A 21,155-nucleotide genomic window follows, 5' to 3' on the forward strand; every position below is an offset into this window, starting at 1 on the left:
GAACTCGAAGGGTTTAAATTTTAACTTTTGAAACTTTTACTATTGCTTATATTTCGTTTTCAAAAACATAGTTTACTTTTAATTAAAACTTAATATATAGCTGAAATTATTTGACTTATCAATTTGTTTACAAATCGTTTAATATATTTTACTAATATTAAGACGAGTTAGTTGCTTATTTTGTACCTGTTTTCAACATGCAAGAAAAAACTTTCACATTGTCAATAACAAATGACCTAGGTGTATATTTTATTTGAATTACTTTAATTTAAAGAACTTTATCACTTATCAAGATTTTGCATTCTATTTGACCGGTATTTTAAAAATTGTAACTAAGAAAATTTTAAACAGTTATATAGTAGACATTCATAAAATTATTTTATTTAAAGCTACCACAAAAAGTACTTTTATTTTTTGTCCAAAAACAAAATACCCACAAAAATAAAACTAAATAAAACTAAAATAAAACTAACTAATGCTACCCCACTAAAAAAAAAAGTCTAGACACGCCCCTGTTGTTTAGTTTTTAAAGCGTTTAGTTGTATGTTAAAGTACTAAAATTATGTAAAACTCTGTATTTTATTATTATTTGAAATGTTAAACATTTTAATTTCGTCTTTAACTTTACAACTTTAAATACAATTTTATTGTTACAGTTTTAAAAATTACAAATAAAAGCTTAGTTTTCTTTTTTATTTTGTTACGTTATTTATAGAAAACTTTAAAATACCAATTAGTAAAAATGCTTTGTTTAATTTAGTATCAAGTGGTTTTAGACTTAAAAATATATTTGCCTAGATATTGGTATGGATTCTTTAGCTTCTACGTTTAAACCGTTAGTAGTAATACTTAATAAATAGTACTATAAAAGACTTAGTAAAGCTTTTGTTAAACAAAGTATTTTATTATAATCAGTCTGATAAGCTTAAAATATAATTTCAGCTTTATTTTGTACACAGTGTACTTAAAAAATATAGTTTGTAAGAAAAAAAATAACCCCATAAAATAAATAAAAGAAAATGTTTCTTATATCTGAACTCAAACTACAAGTCAAGCACGAAATATTTTTTTACTATTCCATACTCAAATGTTGAAAAAAAAAGAAAGAAAGATGTCAAGTATTAAAGCAGTAAACAAATACATTATTTGTTGATTTTAATATTAAAAATATATATTCAAACGAATAAGTACCCTTAATATAAATATTTTGTAATAGATGTCCAATCTTTATTCAAATAAGTTTTAAGTTTTGTAAGTATACAAAAAATTATATAAAAAGTAGAAAATAAGTTTCTACCTACTTTTCATTAAAACATAGAAATGTAGAAAAAAGTTAGAGTTTTCAAAAACATACAAGTATTATTTGTACATAAAAGGTTAAACATATAAAAGAATTTTCACTAGAATCAGTGACGATTTAAAACTATTAAAAAAAACTTAAATTAGTACTTTTAGAAACTATTCTACTAAGATAAAGTACTGCAACAAGATAAAAGAGTTTGTAAGAAAAAGTATGTTTTAAATATATAGTTGTAATTGTAGTCTTATGGCATAATAAAAAGTTTATTTAATGTTTTTAGGTTAAATTTTAGTTCAACAACAGTAGTGACCATAGTGACACCTCAGGTAAAACGGTATTAGCGGAATATATACTTAGCACCACAACAAGCGAAAACTTAAGAACTCTGTACTTTTAGTATTACTTAGTTATACACGTAAAACTTTGTGACTATAAAGGCTTATTTGTTCCCAAATTTTGTGTTATTAGAGCAAAGTTTTAAAATGACAAAAAAAAAATTTTGACAAAATTAAATTACTTCAAAATATTCAACTTTAAACAAAAAATTTTAAATGATTTAGTTCCAGAAAACCAGTTGTTATTAATAATAATCAATTTTAATCAAATAAAATTCAACTTTATAAATAAAGTAACAATAAGCGAATAAAATATATACTTGATTGAAATTATGGTATTATCTTAATTGAATTAAGCTTAAGATAGTTTTAATTTCAAAATTTCATTTGAATAAATTTATTCTTTAAATCTTTAAACTGGTGTTAGTTGTTAGAAGCTTTTTTTTTAGCTTGAAATAACTTGTTTTAAAATCTTTTTAAAATTAACACTTAAAATTTAAATCATTAATATATTTTATTTATTAATAACTATTTTAATATTCACAGTTATAACATTGTTCAAACTAATTTTTTATGTTTAACTCACAAGTACTATCGTTTGAATGTTTTTTATAAAATAATAAATTAAATAATAATTGGCATTTGCGATTTCCTAGGTTTGTATCCATAATTAAATGGAATAATGTTTTTACGAAAGCTAATTTTTAATAGTAAACTAATAATGTTTAATAGTTGAAAAAGAAAATATAGTAATGCATTTATTATTGTAAACAAACTTAGTTTCTATAATAAAGTTGAGATATTTTTTTGAGTTTGAATATTTATACTTGGATTGATTTAGAATTATAAAAAATATGTATTTTTTTTGATATGAAATAATAATATACTGTTTACAACTGATTTCTAAAACGTTCTTATTTAATAAATCAAAGAAAATTTTTTAAAGGTTTTTTAAAAACTTAAATATGTATAGTTTTTCTTAATAAGTTAAAATAGTTTTTTATTGAGAAGAATATCAATAAAGTTTAACTAAAATAATACAATTTATTTAAACATTTATTTATACTAGCTAGATAAATAATGTATCGTACTAGTGTTAATATGACTTTTAATTCTAAATTAATTTCAAAACAAAAAATCATCTATCAAAAAACTATTTTAAAAGGATTTCAAATAAAAATATTAAAAACACGTTTGACGTCATATAACTTAATCAAAATAACTAGCTTCAAAGATTTTATTTATATTTAGAAATAAGTTTTAACATTATCTTTACCCAACTTTCGTAATTTAAAATAGCTTGGAAAAGCTGTAAAAAAATACTTATGACTAAAACACTTTATTCATACCAACTTTTCTTGCATCGGGTGAGATTCACATTATAAAGCTCATATCTAGTTTAGTAAAAATAAATACATTCTAATTAATGTTGAATAGTACGAGTTTAAGCGTTTTTAGCAAAGATCCGAGCGAAACAGGTTTACTGGAATATATAACAACAGTTTAAATCCATTTCATAGCTCCTTTGAAGTATGTTAAACAGATAACAAACTGAAACATATATTAGTGTAATAGAGAAAGAATACTGTTTTATGTGTTATTATTTCATTCTAATCAACTTTTTTATAAAATATTGTATTAATAAAATTATTTTTGTGACAAAAACTTAATAGTTAATTGAAAGATTTTATCATGAAAGTTTTTATATTTCTATAATTAATACACATTTAGACTTTAATGCTAATGACTTTAAGCATTTATTTATGAAAACAAAACAACAAGAGTTAGATATCAAAATGAATAATCTTTTCTTTTTTTAATGAAATAGAATCAAAACTTACTAAGACATAACTAAGACAAAACTTACTAAAACGAAGTCCTTGAACTTTAGTTTAATCTAGCTGTGTTGTTACTGAAAGTTTAAGTATAGAAACTTGTTAAACATTTAAAGATTAAAGTTTTTTTAGATATTAAGATTTTAATAAAGTATTTAAACTTTTATTACCATTTTAAAATTCACAATGACAATTAAATCATTAATATATTATATTTAACTTTAGCTTTTCTCAAATAAGCAGTACTGACAGTGTTAAATTACGTTCTTATATTAAAATCACAACTACTGTTTTTAAAAAACTGTTTAAAATAAGTATTGTTTTAGCCCAAGTATTGACGTTTCTGAGTTTGTATAATTGTACTGATAGTTAAACCGGACATTGTTATTATTAGTTAAATCTAAAGTTAATTTAAAAAAATATAGTAATGTAATTTTTATAGTATTAAAACTTTATTTCTATTATAGTTATGTTTGTTTTTAAAGTTGAATTTTTAAACCAGTACTTAGAACTCCAAAAGGTAAACTTTTTTAGCAATAGTTACACACTGTAAACAACTTATTTCTAAAATTTTTAATGTATTTAACAAGTCAATGCTAATGAATTTAAACATTTTAAGTTTTATTCTCATCTATTCTTGAATGAGTTATAATGTCTAAAAATTGTATACAAATAATAATGATAAGTTAATATTTCTAAAATTTTTTATAAAGAAGAGTAAAACAACTTTTTTTTACTTAAAACATAATAGAGAACATGTAAGAAACAAATAGTTTATTGACGTATGTTTTTTAGTAAAACTTAAATAATGTTTATTTTATAGCTTTTTAGTACGCATTGATACAATAAAATAAATGAATAATTATAAATAATTGAAAAAAAAGCTATCGACCGAGTGTAAGGGTTAGAAGTAACAGTTATAAAACAAAAATAAATAATTAGATTAAGAAAATAAATAAGTTACCGACCGAGGGTATTGCTTAAAAATTACTTTGATAGAAAAAAAAAAACACAATTAATAAAGATAATAAAAAAACAAAAATAAATAATTAATTCTACCGGCGCAAAAATGTCTCCGTGCAAAAATTTTTTCATGCAGTTTAGTTCCCTCGTGCAATTTTGTCCGCTAAGGTAAATTTGACACATACTTGTTTTTTTAACTTCTTAAATAAAGACCATTATAATAAAGTAACAAAATATAGAAAATATAACAAAGTGCAGCCGTTTTAGTAACGACTTATAAATTAAAATTACTTAAGAAGTCTGAAACCTAATTCACTAAAATTTATAAAAACATTTTAAAATGTTTTGTGACATTTAAAAATCTACGTCACAAAGATATTTAAATTATTTTGTTTAATAAAATTTATTTTCGGATTTTTTATCTTTGATGTAAATCTTGTGTTTAACATAGTTGAAAGCATAAAGACAAAATTCTCTCTCAAAAGACTGTCGTAAAAAGTTTTAGAATAAAAGTATAAATAACATTATCAAACTTAATTGCAATACTAAGATTTGATAAGTTTTATATAAATAAAAAAGTAGTGCTTAGTTAATAGTTTTTTTTTCACAAACATAATTTAAATCAGCTATATAAAACTATAAAAAATCATTCCAGTCATAGTTGGTGTAAAAGTAGTACAAAGTTTACTTCAAAAACATTTTTACGAAGCGGACTACTTAAAAAACAAAACATTTAGCTTATTAAAATGAAATATAGACTTCTTATATTATCATCTTGTGTTTTTTAATTTTAAAGTTTTACTTTTTATATTGAACAACTTTTAATGATAACAAAGTGAGGTTTTTTACGGAAATTTTTATTTCTAATCAAATTTAACAACAACGATACTAACAAATTTTTTAAAAATTTTTTGTAATATATTTGCTATGTTCTTAAAATTTTTAAAATTCTAAAAATAATTATGTACTTCATAAATCAGAATTAATCAAAACTTAAATTTGTTCAGTACAAACCAATACTAAAGCTAAGATTAATTATTTATTTTGATTCTTAATAGTAATTACAACAAATAGAAATTTTACTATAAATTAACATAAACAAATCCAAATAACTACAGCCGTGTTAATAATAACCTATAAACTACAGTTACAAATTTGAATTTTCAGTATAATTTTATGAAATTTAAAAATTATCAAAATTCATTTTGTAAAGTTTTAAAACCAACGTCATAAAAATGTTTGATATATTATGTTTAATAAACATATTTTCAAACTACCTTGTCTGTTATCTTAAAAGTTTTATATGATTACGGAGGTAGAAGCATAAAGTTCTAATAATTCAATTATAGGTTTTGTATGAATCATCTTTTTAACACTAAGAGACAAAAAATATTAATGGTTTAAAAAAGTGTTTTATAAGTACTTATGTATTGATCTTCTGAATAAAAAAGAGTTAATTTTCTGTCTATTAAAAGCTAAAAAAAAATACAAAACTTTGTGCAAACTTGTATTTAAAAAAAAACGATTTTAATTAGAGAGTTATTTTATTCTTTTTTGTTAGTAGTGGTTTTTATCTAAACTTAATTGTTTAATATTTTGTCTTTTACAATACAACTAGATATATTACATCTTATTTAAAATTTAGTTCAAATTTTTATATTTTCAATTTAAAATTAATTTAACTTAAAACTTCAACACAAACCACATTATTTCAAAATTAATTAAATATAGTAATAATAGTACTTATTTATATTTAAAAGAAACTCATCAGTCAGTCATTATGTGTACAAAAATTGCAATAACATTTTATTAATGAGTCATTCCGATTTAGCTGTTACTTGTTGATCTATGTAAAAAGAGTGCAAACATTTAATATAAAGATGTCAAACTCTATTTTTAAGCTCAGATTTTTTTTACCAACAAGACTCATTAAAACAAAAAGAGTTAATACGGTTTAATTATTTTTAATTTGGTAGTTGAACAAGTTCCAGTGTTTATTTAATTGTACATACACACCTTATTTTTTCTAATAATAAAATAAATAAAAACTAAAAGTTTATATTCAACTTACGGCTATGTACAAATATGTTTTTATTATTATGTTAATAGTATTTTTTTTGAAATAACTGATCATAGAAGGCTTACTAAACTATCTATTAAACTAAATGATAAACTTTTACCAAAGACGATATGGCTTTTTTATCTGCCAAAAGCACTCGATTTCACTGTACAATTCTACAATAATCTATTAAATTGAAGTAAAAATAGTTTTAAAAATTAAACTTTTAAAATAACGAGTATAGTAAGACTAGGATTAGTATTTTAATTTTGCACAATTTTTTTTATGTATTTTCATTTCTATCGTGTTAGAAGTTTTTAGTTCAACAAAAATATTTAACAAGAGGTTTTCTAAAATTTTATATGACACAAAACTGTTTGAAAATTTACAAAGCTTTCTTTATCAAATAAACTAACAAAAAACTTAAACTAAAAAACAAAATATTACACATATTTCTTGTTACACAATTATCAAGACTAATACAGTAAATGTGTTTTAAACCATTTGAGTATAATACTTGTGTTTATACAACTTTAATTCTTAGGGTTGACGTTTAATGTTAAAATAAAATTTAAAACTGCTTGTAATATTTTATTAAAAAGTATTCAAAATATGTGGGAAGTCATAAAACTAAATCGCAATGATTATCTGAATTTTTTTTTTATATAAAAATCTAATGAAATTGGTTTCAAATTATACATGATGATAAGTTTAAAACAGTTTAGAAAAGCTGTTTAAAGTTTTTGTTGTAAAAAAATTACTAAACTTAATGATTTTTTTTATTAAAAAAAAATTAAATTAGAAAATTATTGTCTTTTTGTTTTATATTTTGTAGTTTTTTTTTTAATTATTTATAATTTTTAACTATTTTTAATAGTTTGAATATTTCGTCTTTTACAATAAAACCAAAAATATTGCACTTGATTTAAACTTTATCTCAGAAGTTTATATTTAACTTGAAATTATTTTTAGAAACACGAAATAACTTTAGTTCCATATTTATATATGTATATATATATATGATTTTAGTTCTATGTATTAAGATGAAACTTAACTATCAGTCATTATGTATATAAGGACTACTATTACATTCTATAAACGCTTCATTCCCATTTAGCTGTTAACAATTGACTTATGTAAAGTTGATGAAAACATTGAGTTAAATATGTCAAACTTAGTTTTTTTTTTCTTTTTTCGAGTAGAACTCATTGAAAAAAAAATTTTTACGGTTTGATATTTTTTTGTATTAGTGTTTAAACAATTTTCTATAATTATTTTATTATTAAAACACAACTTATTTTAGATTTGTACAAATTATGAAAGCTCAACTTTTATACTAAAGTTACAGTTTTAATACTGAAAATTTTTTTATCTTAATAGTTTACTTTTTGAAATACTTGGTTATGAAAGATTTACTAAGCTTTCTATTTAATTAAAACAGATTCTCTTTCACTCAGCAAAGACGATAGAATTTTCGGGGAACGGGTCTAAATTGCACAAAGATGAAATTTCACGAGCTTACTAAATTGCACGAGGGGATTAAATTGCACGAAAACACAAAATTGCACGAAGTCAAATTTGCACAAAGCCTATTTTGCTCGAGGTAACAAAACTACCTGAAGACGATTTTGCACCAAACCTAATACAAGAAAAAGGAAAAAAGTTACTAACCGAAGATAAGGGTTAGGGATAACAGTGATTGTTAAATTTTATAAGAATAACTACTAAGAATCATAATTAAAAAAGAAATTAATTAAAAAGAAATATGTTTGGTGACATTTTGATATCTACGCTATAAAGATATTTAAATTATTTTTTTTTTTGAATTCATTTTAGAATTTTTATTTTTGATGTAAATCTTGTATTTAACATAAGTGGAACCATAAAGACAAAATTATCTCTTAAAAGACTGTCTTATAAGAATTCTAGAATAAACTTTTGAATGATATCATGACACTTAATTCGCAATACTTAGATTTGATAAGTTTTATATAAATAGAAAAATGATTTATTAGTTATAGTTTTTTTATACATATCGTAAATTTAATTAGCTATAAAAAGCTGAAACAAACATTCCAGTCATAGTTATTGTAATCGTAGAAATTTACTACAAAAATGATTTATCGAAGCGAAATTCATGAAGAAAACCTTTACAATTCGCTTATTGAAATGAAATTTAGTCTACTTATATTATGATTTTGTATTTTTTTAAATTATAGGCTATTTTTCATATTTAACAACTTTTTATAATTAAATATTTCAGGTTTTTAATGGAATTTTTACTTCTAATATAACCTAATAACAACAAATTTAATCGATCTTTTCAAAACTCTTTGTTTTTTACTTTGTTATGTTTTTAAACATTCTAAAAACTTTAATTTTTTTTTTATGTCTATTTTTCAAAAGCAGAAAAGTAATAGAGACTAAAATTTGTTTAGTACAAACTAATAGTTAAGCTAAGTTTAATTAATTACTTAAAGTTTTATAATATTTACAATAAATAGCAGTTTAACTATAAAATTGCAATAAAAAACGACAGATTAGTACAGCTGTGTTAGTAACAGCCTACAAACTACATTTACAACATTGAAGGATTTTTTTTTTCAATTCTCTTAAAATTATAAGATACCAAAAATACATTTCGTTAAATTAAAAAACCAACGTCATAAAAAGATTTTTTATAACATTTTTAACAAGCGTTTTTGTCGAACTATCTTGTCTGTTTTGTAAAAAGTTTTATTTTCGTAGGAAGGAGCATAAAATTTTAATAAACTTTAAATTACTTAAATAGCGGCTATTAACACTTTTAATATTAATAAACAAATAGTAGGTTCTTTTGAAACTTATGAATAAAAAAATGCTATTTAAAACTAAAAAGCTCAATATAAAAATGACATAGCGTTATTTTAACACCTAGAGACTAAATATACTATGGGTTTATAACAAAAAAAAAATTTATAGATACTTATATAGTACTCTTCTTAATGAAATATAATAGTGAATTTTTCTTTTATTTAGATCTAAAAAATATATTAATAAGAAAAATTAAAATTATGAAGCTTTTTTTGTATGTATTTATTAGAACTAGAATGACTAGAGGTTTATCTTTTTTAGTACTACCAGAAAATCTGCAACTGTTTTAAACATTGTCTCAATAGATATACTTTGGTTTAAAAGTGTTTTTACAACACGCATCGATTTTAGCTTAATTTATAAATTTCAAATATTTAGTAAACACTTATTAATCTGAATTTATATATAAGTACTGTCATTGCACTTTTATACATGCGTAATTTCTATTTAACTGCTATTAGTTGAATTATGTTAAAAGGAACGAAACATGAAGTATTAATATGTCAAACTTTGTTTTTAAGGTTTTTATTCCGACAGGACTCTTTCAAAAAAGATCAATTTATACATTTTTTTTTATTTAATAGTTTAACAAGTTTCAATATTTATTTTATTACACATACACACCTCATTTTTCTAATTATAAAAATCATGAAAACTAAAAGTTTATATATAACTTAAGGTTTTAGTATTTAAAACATTTTTTTATGTAAATAGTTTAGTTTTTGAAATATTTCATTGTAGAAGGCTTACTAAACTTAAGTTAAAAGAAACACACTTAGCAAAGACGATATGTTTTTCGATAGCACTAGATTTTACCATACAAATCTACAACAATCTATTAAATTAAAGTAAACAAAAATTTAAAAAAAACTTTTAAAACAACGAGTAAAGTAAGAACAGGATTACCATTTGAATTTTGCACAACTTTTTTTTTTCATTTCGATCGTGTTAAAAATTTTTACTTAAATAAAAATATTTTACTCGAGGTTTTCAAAAATTTTTATACGAAAATAAAACTAAATGACAATTTACAAAGTTTTCTTTATCAGGTAAACTAACAACAAAATTAAACTAAAAAACATAATATTACACATGTTTCTTGATATTATCAAGATTAATACAGTAGATAGTTTTCAAATCATCGAAAAACAGTATCTATTTTATATAACATGAATTCTTATGTTTAATCTTTAGTGTAAATTAAAATATTCAAAAAAAATGGTTAGAAATATTTTAGTGAAAAATTATTAAAAATAAGTGTTTAGTGCTATTGATTAATCGCTATGATTATCTTTAAAATGTTTTATATACAAAAAACAAATAAGTTTTTGTTTACTATGCATTCATTAATTTAGTTTGAAGCAGCTTGGAAAAGCTGTAAAAAAAAATTAGTCAAAATAAATATTTTTGCATTGGTATAGACTTACTTTTAATTTTATTTCAAGAACAAGAATCTAAAAAAAATCACAACAAGTTAATAAATATTAAGAGTCATAGTTTATTGAACGACAAAGAAAAGTGCTAAAAATATTTTGTTCTTGTAACTGGTGCACAAAAAAAAATCTGTCTATCTTACATTACACTCGTACTACAATACGCACAACAATACAGTTTATTTTATTTTTCTATTTACAGTAGAGCAATATAAATCATATTTAGGATTTTAAATTTAACCAGTTAACTTAAATTTATTTATGGAATTTAAAATATGAAAAGTTAGTAACATTACAAAATTTAAACTAAATTGTTAAGCTCAATAGAAGATAATTGTAATCTCATAAACACTACTAATCAGTAGTGAAGCGTGTTGTTTTGTATAAGGGCGTTTACGGGTATTAAAAAGGCTCTTTTTATTTTTTCTTTTTAAAACTATTTTAGTAAAATAAAGTTCTGCAGTTGCAACAAAACGTTTGTAAGCATAAGTTTTTCGAAAAAAATATTAACTTAAACATATAATAATATAATAACTTATTTATTTTTTTAGGTTGAATTTTCTAACCGAAACGTGACGCCCCTGCTGTTATAAAGCATTAGTGGTAGATATTATTTTTAAATTTGTTTAAAAAAACCCAGTACAAATGAAACAAATATGTCACCGTTTTATTATTGTTGGTCTTAGGAAAAACAGTACATAAAAAAAAACAATGATTTTTAGAATAATCATTTATAGCTAAAAACATTACACTTTACTTCTTTGATCAACATTAAAAAAAAAGGTAAGTTTAGTTTAAAAACATTGAAAACGTGCATGACGTCAATTCACTTATTCTCAATAACTAGCTTCGATAAATGCTATATATTGTTACAAGTAAGTAATAATTTAATTTCAATTTGATCAAAATACTTTAAAACAGCTTAGAAAACCTGTATACAACATTCAAGTCACATTAGCTTTTCTTGCATCAGGCGGAACTTACATAAAATTTCTCAACCCTACTTTTTGAAAATAAATACAATTTTTACTTATTTTTTTGTTTAATGCTTTAAAAGTTAAATTGATGTTTTTACAAAAACGTTACTACTTAATTAATGGGTATTTTTGTAATTTAAAACAAAACAAATTAGTTTCAAGAAAAATTAAGTATTTAGTTTACTAAAACAATTTCAGATAGTTTAAATCATTTAAACTATTATTCAAAAATATTAATACTGTATATTATTATTTCTTAGCTATTTTAACAAAAAAGTTTTACGAAAGTACCAGACAATGTCGTTAATTTGTTGTTGGTGATTATATGATTAAAGAAATTCTTAAACAACAGTATTTTTTACAGCATAGTTTTTTTTACATGAATTAAGTAACTGAAAACTATTTCCTTTGCTTGTAGATATTCACAGCATTTATATATATATTTATAGTTAAATGAGCACTTTTAATAGTTTGAGCCAGCTTCAATAGTTTAAGCGCCATTTCAATCGTTCAATAAACAATATATATCTGTTTTTCTAATACATTGTTCATGAACAAAATATTTTTGACAAACTACAACAATTTATTCATCAAGTTAACTGTCAGTAATTTCAAACTAAAAAAAAACCTAATATTTGTATTCATAGATATAAAACTAGCAAGACTAATACAGCGGATGGTTTTCAGATTATCTTTATATATATATATAATAACTATTATGTATAATAACTGTGTTGATAAAACTATAAAGTTTTACCTTTTTTTAACTGCAAAATTATCTCTCAAAAAATTGTTAGAAAAAAGATTTTTTTAGAACATTATTAATAAATGCATTACGTCATTTCACTTAATTGCAATTATTATCTTCTATAAATTTTTTATAAATAAGTAAGTTTCTAATTTTTATGACTAATAAGTTTTATTTCTTAATTTGAAACAGCTTAAAAAATTTGTACAAAATATTTTAATCATTGTAATTGACTCTTCATTGGGAAAGAATTGTTATAAAAATGTTTTACAAACCGTAATCATTTAAATAAACTTTCTAACAGGTTTAATGTAAATTTAAAACATATCGTTTTTATCTTAATAAGTTTAAATAAAAACCATATTTAGGACTAAATATCTTACTGGTTAACTTAAATTTTTTTTTAATTTAAACTACATTTATGTTGTCCCACAACATTAGTTTTCGATTAAAATTTCTAAGCTTTTTGTTTTTTAGTAAAGTAGAAACTTTTATTTGCTGTTTTAACCAAAAATAAAGAAGACGAAAAAAAAATTATTAACCTGAAAACGAACCATTAAAACTACCTTTGAAATTTATTTTGATGTGTAATAATTTGGAATTTTTTTATTAACCACATTTATCACAGAAAAAAGGTTAAAATTAAAACGGGATAAAAAATAAGAGTGTTATTTATATGACCAGTGTTTTGTTTTAACTAAGGGTAATTTTATAGACAACTAACTTTAGCTTTAACTTTTTTACCAGCAGTTAAAATTGTAAAAATAGTTAACAAACAAGTCAAACATACTCAATAAAGTTATTTCAATTAAGTAATTAACTGTTGTAAACTAATAAAATTTATTCAAAATAGTTTATTTTTTCATATATTCTTATTCCACTTCATGAAATATATTTTGATAGCCATTAAACAGTGACTGAAGAGCAGTTTAAAACCACAATTTAATTATATTTCAGTTTTTATAAAAAACATTTGAAAATAGTTTAAAAAAAAAACTTAAACACCCAAAGACTTACTATTAATTTTTTATAACTAAGAGTGTAACATTATAGGTCATAGTTATTATTGTACTACTTTGAAAAATAAACTAACTATTCTTATAGTAAACCCATATTCAATTCAAGAACTAAAAAGTCTTAAAAAATATTAATCAAGTTTTAATAATTCATTAGTAACTTACGATTGTAAATAAACTTTCTATTACATTTAAAATAATAATTTTTGTTTTGTATTAATTTACTCATTTATTAAATAAAACATTGTTTTATATAAATTTCACTAACTAAATTAAATAGCGTATTAGTTGATATTATTTCACTTTTAATAAAAACCAGAGAATTGAATTTAATGATTTTTTTTTTTCATTTTTTAACTAAATTTAAGTTTAACTATGTACTTTTTATAAGTTATGTAAGATAGCAAATTTTTGTAAGTTAAACATAAAAGTTAAAAGTACACACTTAGCGTTTTTCAAGTTACAAGCTTTTGTTCGATTGTTTTACTAAAACGTTTTGTTTAAACTAGAAGGTAATAAAAAGTGTATGTGTAGTAAATTGAATGAGTAAGAATTTAAATTGTGTTGATATTAAAAAGAATTTTTAAATAGTCTCAAAACACTGAGTTGACTTCATATAAGTTTTACTCACAACAGCTGTTATCAACTGTTTGTTGAAATTCATGAAGGTAAATTATTTGAAAGAAAATTACTTACAACGAAAGTTTGTACCGACGGATAATTCGGTTTATAGAAATCAAAAAGTTTTTAGCATATGTAAAAAAACACTTGTTTAGAGAATTAAACAATTTACTGGTAAGTATTTTGCTTATTTATTTTTATAAGATTAAAAATGATTGTTGACATTAACAGTTTAGTAGTTAAAATTAACTGTTTATAAAACTTTAAATTAAATGACGAAAAGACATTTAAAGATTTAATGATATTTTTTATCCACTTATTGCAGCCTATATTTTAGCTATTATACTTCAAAAGTTTTTAAAATACTTACTGGGGTTCTTTCTTTCGATAAATGTTAAGTTAGATCTGTTATTCTTATGTAAGTTTATTAGTATTATAGTTCTTAAGTTTTAATTTATTATTTTTATTTGTTTCACAATCAATGTGGTGAGTTTCTTTACCGTTTAAATTTTGACTGTTAAGGTTTTTCTTATGTATTTAGCTCATTATAGTTTTAAATTCAGTGTGGTGTATGACTTGATGACTGTATAATCTAATATTACAAACTTAGATCATATTTTTTTAAGTATATTGGTTTTCGTTTTTGTTTAAACTATCAAGTTAAAACAATCATTAGAATGGCAGAACTATGAAATTTCTACAAATTGAAAAAAAAAATTAGGCTTAAAATGCTAATAATTTTAGCATTTATTTGTGACAATAAAAACAAAAATTATTTATACTTGTTAGCAATAAAAGCAAAGTAATCTATTTTTTATGAGTACTAGAAGCAAAAATTATTAGGACATCGAAATACTTGTAAAATGCTGCTGTTTATCTTAACCACTAGCTATAATGTTTTTTACTTACTGAATATACAAAAAAATTTATCCGTTTTAAGTTCAGAGTAATTTATTGAACAAAATCAAGACTTTAATAATTTTTTTTTTTTTTTTAAACCGATTCAAAATTTACATAATATTCATACAGTATTTTATCTAGTATTAATACTTTTTTAATAAACAGTGACATTAAGTAAATTACGTTCCTAAAACTTGTTGACAACTACTGATGTTCAAAAACTGTTTAAAAATAAACAAGCTAGATGAAATATTGGCGTTTTTAATATTCGAAGTTTCTACCAATAGTTAAATCGGACATTGTTTTTAATAAATAATGCTTAAGTGAACTAGTAACTTTAAAAGGAAATATATTAAGTTTTAAAACTTATTTATCTATATTAAAGTTATGCCAGTTTTTAAAGTTTAATTTTTAAATTAGGTCTGATTCAGATCATTAAAAAAATATTTTTTGTTAGGAATAGTATAATACTATTCACAATTTATTTTTAAAATTGTCATCATATATAACAAAGTTAAGAAATTGAATTAAACTTTTTTTCTTAATTTTCTTTTAGTTAAATTGTTCTAGTTACAAATATGTTTGATTTGTAAAATGTGTGCTAAAATTTAAAATATGTTAGTAGTTAATTAAGTAATTAATATGTTAGTAAACAATTAATAAGAAATTTAGTCAATGTAACAAAACTATAAAAGTATTTTCAAAATCATAAAACTTTAAAAACGTATGAAACTGTTAAACACTTTTTTCGTATTGGAGATTTAAGCAAATTTAATTTAAAATTAATGTTAAACTTATAGAAAAAAATCCTTAATTTATTTTCGGCAAAAAATTTTTAAGATACAAGCTTACTCATAATTAAGAAAAAAAAAATTACAACACAAAATTTTCGTAATGTGACAGAAATAAACAAGAAACGTGCATTAACTTATTCTTGGGTAATTTTTTTTTTATTGGAAAATTTAGTTTTAGTCAAAACTATTTTAACTTACTGAGAAAAATATGGAAATACTAGTTTACTATAGAAGTTTTAACTTCAATAAAACTGCTTTACTAGCAGTTTTATAAAAGTTGTATACGACCAAAATCTAAATGACTAATTAAAAAGTTTTATTTATTTAGCTACCAACAGAGTTAAACTAAAAAACAAAATATTACTTACATTTCTTAATATACCCCTATCAAGACTAACACAGTAGATAATTTTTAAACTATTTGAATACAATAATTGTGTCTATAGAGCTTTTAGTTCTTATGTTTAACGTTTAAAAATATAAATTTAAGTTTGCTCAAAATGTTTAAGTAAAAAATAATGAAAATATGTGTGATGTCATATTGATTAATCGCAATGATTTTCTTCAAAAAGTTTTATAAACAAAAACCAAATAAACTTAGTTTAAACTTAGACTTGTTGGTAAAGTTTGAAAAAGCTTGGAAAAGCTGTAAAATGTTTTAGTCTCAAAACATATTCTTGTATTGGGCAAGATTTACCATAAACGATATTTCAAGAACAAAAGTTCAAAAAATTATAACAAGTTTAATAAAAATAAAAACCTTCAGCTTACTGAACCACAAAAAAGCAATCATAATATTTTGTCCTAGGACTTGGTGCACAAAAATAAAAAAAAAATTTATTTACAATACAGTCGTACTATAATACGTTTTACAATACGGTCTATTTTATTTTTCATTGTACAGTATGGCAATAAAAATCCATATTTAGAGTAAAAAACCTCACCGGTTATCTAAAACGTCTTTATTGAATTAAAGATCTAAAAAATTAGATATATAGTTAAATCATAATTTAGTTTACATACTTTATATTAGGTAAATTTAATCTCATATAGATTACTAATCAGTGGCGAAGCGTGTCTTTTTTGTAAAAGGGCATGTACAGGTATTTAATAAAACCTTTTTATTTCATGCTACTGGAAACTATTTAATCTAGATAAAATACTGCAATTGCAGCAATTTGTTTGTAGACAATGGTTAAACAGTTTTATAACAACATAATATATTATTTATTTATTTTTCTAAGTAAAGTATCTGGTCCAACGATCCAACCGGTACGCGATACCCTTTAACCATAATCAAATCTTATTTTCAAGTTTTATAAGTTAAGAAAAAAATCAATATAAATGTAAGAAAAAGTCACTTAGTTATTGTCGTTAGTTTTGATAAAAAAGGTACATAAAAAAACATTGTCCTTTAGAATATACCTTTAATACATGAAACACTACACTCTATTTCTTTGATTAAAGATTAGATTGATAAAATTTACAGAAAATGTTTTTAAATATTTTTTTTAAATTGCCACAATGTTTTTTTTTGTGATAATTGCTACTTAAAAATTTAAACTTTAGATTTGTACAAAACAAGTTTGCTCTTTTAATTGATATGATTTGAAAACTTTTTTGACTTAATGTTATTATAACAGAAATAAAAAGTCTAAATTGTTAATGGGACAGCCGTGTTAGTAACGACTTATAAACTAAGTGAAATGAAATCGCAAGTTTTTTTTACAGTTATCTAAAATTTATAAAAAATTTAAATATATACATTGTTGTTTTTCAAAACTTACGTCCTAAATTATTTAAAATTGGATATTTGAATTTTTTAATCTAATTCTTTAATCAGTTTAAAAAAATTATTGTAGCGTAACTGTTAATAAACATGCAGTAGGTTTTTAAAAATTTAATGAAAAATAAACTAAGTTGAAAAATATTTAAATGCACATCTAAGTAGCTCATGATTTAAAAAAATCAAAACGTCTTTAATAAAGAGAGACAGGTATATACATTTTCATGCTTCATTTGTACTCTAAAATATCCTATTTTTTATGTAGTTAAATGATTTTCTTGTTAGAATTATCAAGAGAGGATATTAGTAATATTTTTGGTTACATTTGCACTGTGTTTTTGATTTAAAGAACAAATTTGAAATTAAGATTTGATATCAATGCTTCCTAAAGAACAATGCAAACGATTCAAGCTTTCTGATGTTGTATTGATAAATTAAAATTTTTAGTTTAGTTTTAAGGTTTTTATCAAAATATTATACATTGAAAGTTAAGTAGACAGTAAGTATTTCCATAATTTTTTATTATTAAATTACAACTTAAAAGAAAACAATTATACGAACTACTTATCTATTTAAATAAAAGTTTCAAAGCTTGTTATTGTGATAAGGAGATCTGATGTAACACATATATTTATAATTCTTGAATTAATATGTGTTAAGCCGACTTAAAATATCATTTAAAGAAAAAAAAAATATAGTATTAAAGTGAGCTTTATTTTTGTATTAAGAATCGTACCAGACCGAAACTTAAGACCTAAAACGTTTAGAATAGTTTGTTTTGAGTTTAATTATTTTAGTTATATATATTATTTGTATTTATATATATATACATAAATGCAGTTATATATTTTTTCAAATACTCTGTAGTTAGAACAAAGCAATAAAAAATAAATATAACAAGTTGACCTAGTCAATTAATGTTAAAATATATTGCATTAATTTATAAGTTTTAAATGGATTTCATTCAGAAAACGAGTTATTGATAATATTTTTTATACTAACAGTTCAAATTTTTGTTTTTAACAGTAAGAAGAAAAATCAAAATTTAATCAGACAATTAATTATTATGCTATTTAATGAACACCTTTAGTTTTTTCGCTTAAAACAAAGTTGTTTTTTTTAAGTTTAAATTGATTGTCTTCAAATGTGTCTTTCAACTTAGCTTTTCATTTCAAGCTGCTTTTTATAACTTAATTTACGCTATTTTTACGTAACTCAAAAAAAAGCATAAATTTTTGCAATAAGCTCACATTATTTGTATATTTTTGAAGGTTTAACAAAGAGTTATGAGAAAGTATCTGTTTATTGAAGCAATTAATTTCCTATTAACAACTCAATTGCCATAAGTAAAAACCGTTCAATTTGAATTTCAATTATGGTAATTACCCCTTAAAAGCATCAGAAACAAAGTACTTGTATCTTCATTGTATTTATCTGAGTTCTGTATGCTGGATTTACAAAATTACTTATTTACAAAAAAAAAACTTTGATTATTCAATTAACTACACTTGGAAAACATTTTTTGAATAGATACCGACAAACTACAGATGATGTAGATAAATTATTAAATATGTAATTAGGTACAGCCGTGTTAAAAACGACTTATAAACTATACGTTACTAATTGTAAGTTTTTCTTTACAGTTCTCTGAAATTTATAAAAATTTTCAAAACATATTTTGTGGTACTTCTAAACTTACGTCATATTTAGTTTTTTGTTTACATTCTCATGCATGAATGAGTTTTTAAAAAACATTATAGATAACCAACATTCTTATGTGCACTTTACTATTTTATTTTACTTGACGAGTTCGTAACTTTTTCGTCACCGAAACCTGGTTATTTAATAAAATGTTTAATTCGCACATCAGTATTAACGCACATCACCAGGCAACAGTACATTAGTAAAACTTTTTATTACGCTTTAAAATCATTTTGGATTTAAAGAAAGAAAAATTTAACTATTACTTAATACTAATGCTTCTTAATTAAAAATTAAGATTTGGTGTATCAAAATTGTGTTCGTAAATTAAAATTAAAATTCAGTATAAAACTAATTTGTTATAGTTTAAACCGAATAAAAAGAACTATAAGTTAACCCGTAAGGTTTTTATTCTACTAAAGTTGTTAATATAAAAATTCTATATAATAAAAAGTTAAGTAGACTGCAATTGTTTTCATTAAACAAATTGTGAAGTTTTTTTACAAGAAATCGTGTTTGTGAAGTTTATGTGTACTTAGTTTCCAAAAAAACTATAATGATTAAATTATTTTTCACAGTTTTACTAAACTGTTTTAAATACAGCAGTTAAAAGACAACTTTTTTACAACTAATTTTTGTAGATATTTAAATTTTATTGAAGCTTGTTATTGTGATAAAGTTATCTGACATAACAAATATCTTAAATATGCTAGACTAATATTTTTTTAAGCTAAGTTTAAAAAATATTTTTTTAAACCAAATAATTTGAACATCACCTAATTACTAAAAATTATCAAAACTTATATATTATATGTTTATGAATTAAATAACTACTTACTGTATTTGTATTACACAAAAAGCAGTAGTTAAATTTACATAATTTTTTTATTTAAATATTATATAAAGTTAAATAATCGTTGTTAATTTTGCAGAAAAAAAGCATCCTTTTTAATATTTAGAATAGCAATACATTAATGAAGTCAGAGCTAAAAACTAAAAAAAAACAAATTATAAAACCTCCAAATTTTTAAACGAAAAAAAAGATTAGACGAAGAATTAAAATGAATTTTTTTTAATATTCAACATTATATCAGTATTTACTTAAAATATATTTTTTTTAGAACAGTTCATTCTTAGTGTAAACATTTTAGTTATTATTTATTTTTCTTTAAAATACTCTATAGTTAGAATGAAGCAATAAAGAATAGATACAAAAAGTTGACTGAGTCAATTCATGTTAAAACATTCGCATTAATTTAAAAGTTTTAAAATGATTTCAGTTAGAAAAGAATTTATAATATTAAAAAAGGCTTTTTTAATTACTAACAGTTGAGTTTTTTGTTTTTAACAGTAAGAAGGTAAATTAAAATTAAATAAGCCGACTAACTAATATGTATTTTCAGGAATTCCTTTTATTTTCCGCCAAAAACAAAGTTGTTCTTTTTAGGTTTAGATCAACTATCTTTAAATGTGCTTTTTAATTTATCTTTTCATTTCAAGCTGTGTTTTAAAACTTAATTTACACTAAAATACTCAACTTAACAATTAAAATATCAATAATTTACACCTAGCTCACTTTTTTTTTTGCAAATTTTGAAAGAGTTAAGAAAGGGTTATGAAAAAGTACATGCTTATTGAAAAAATTAAGCGATTAATAATAACTCCATTCACATAAGTAGGGCAGTTCTTTTTTAAATTCAATTATGGTAATTACCTCATGTAAACATCAGAAGCAAAGAACTAGTATTTTTATCGTATTTATCTGAGTTTTGAAGGAATTATTGCAAGTGTAACTTTGAGCTTACCTGGTATACCCGTTTGCTAAAAAACTAAG

The sequence above is a fragment of the Thalia democratica genome, chromosome 1, assembly GCF_965202585.1.
Source record: "Thalia democratica chromosome 1, ktThaDemo2.hap1.1, whole genome shotgun sequence".
Taxonomy (NCBI): domain Eukaryota; kingdom Metazoa; phylum Chordata; class Thaliacea; order Salpida; family Salpidae; genus Thalia; species Thalia democratica.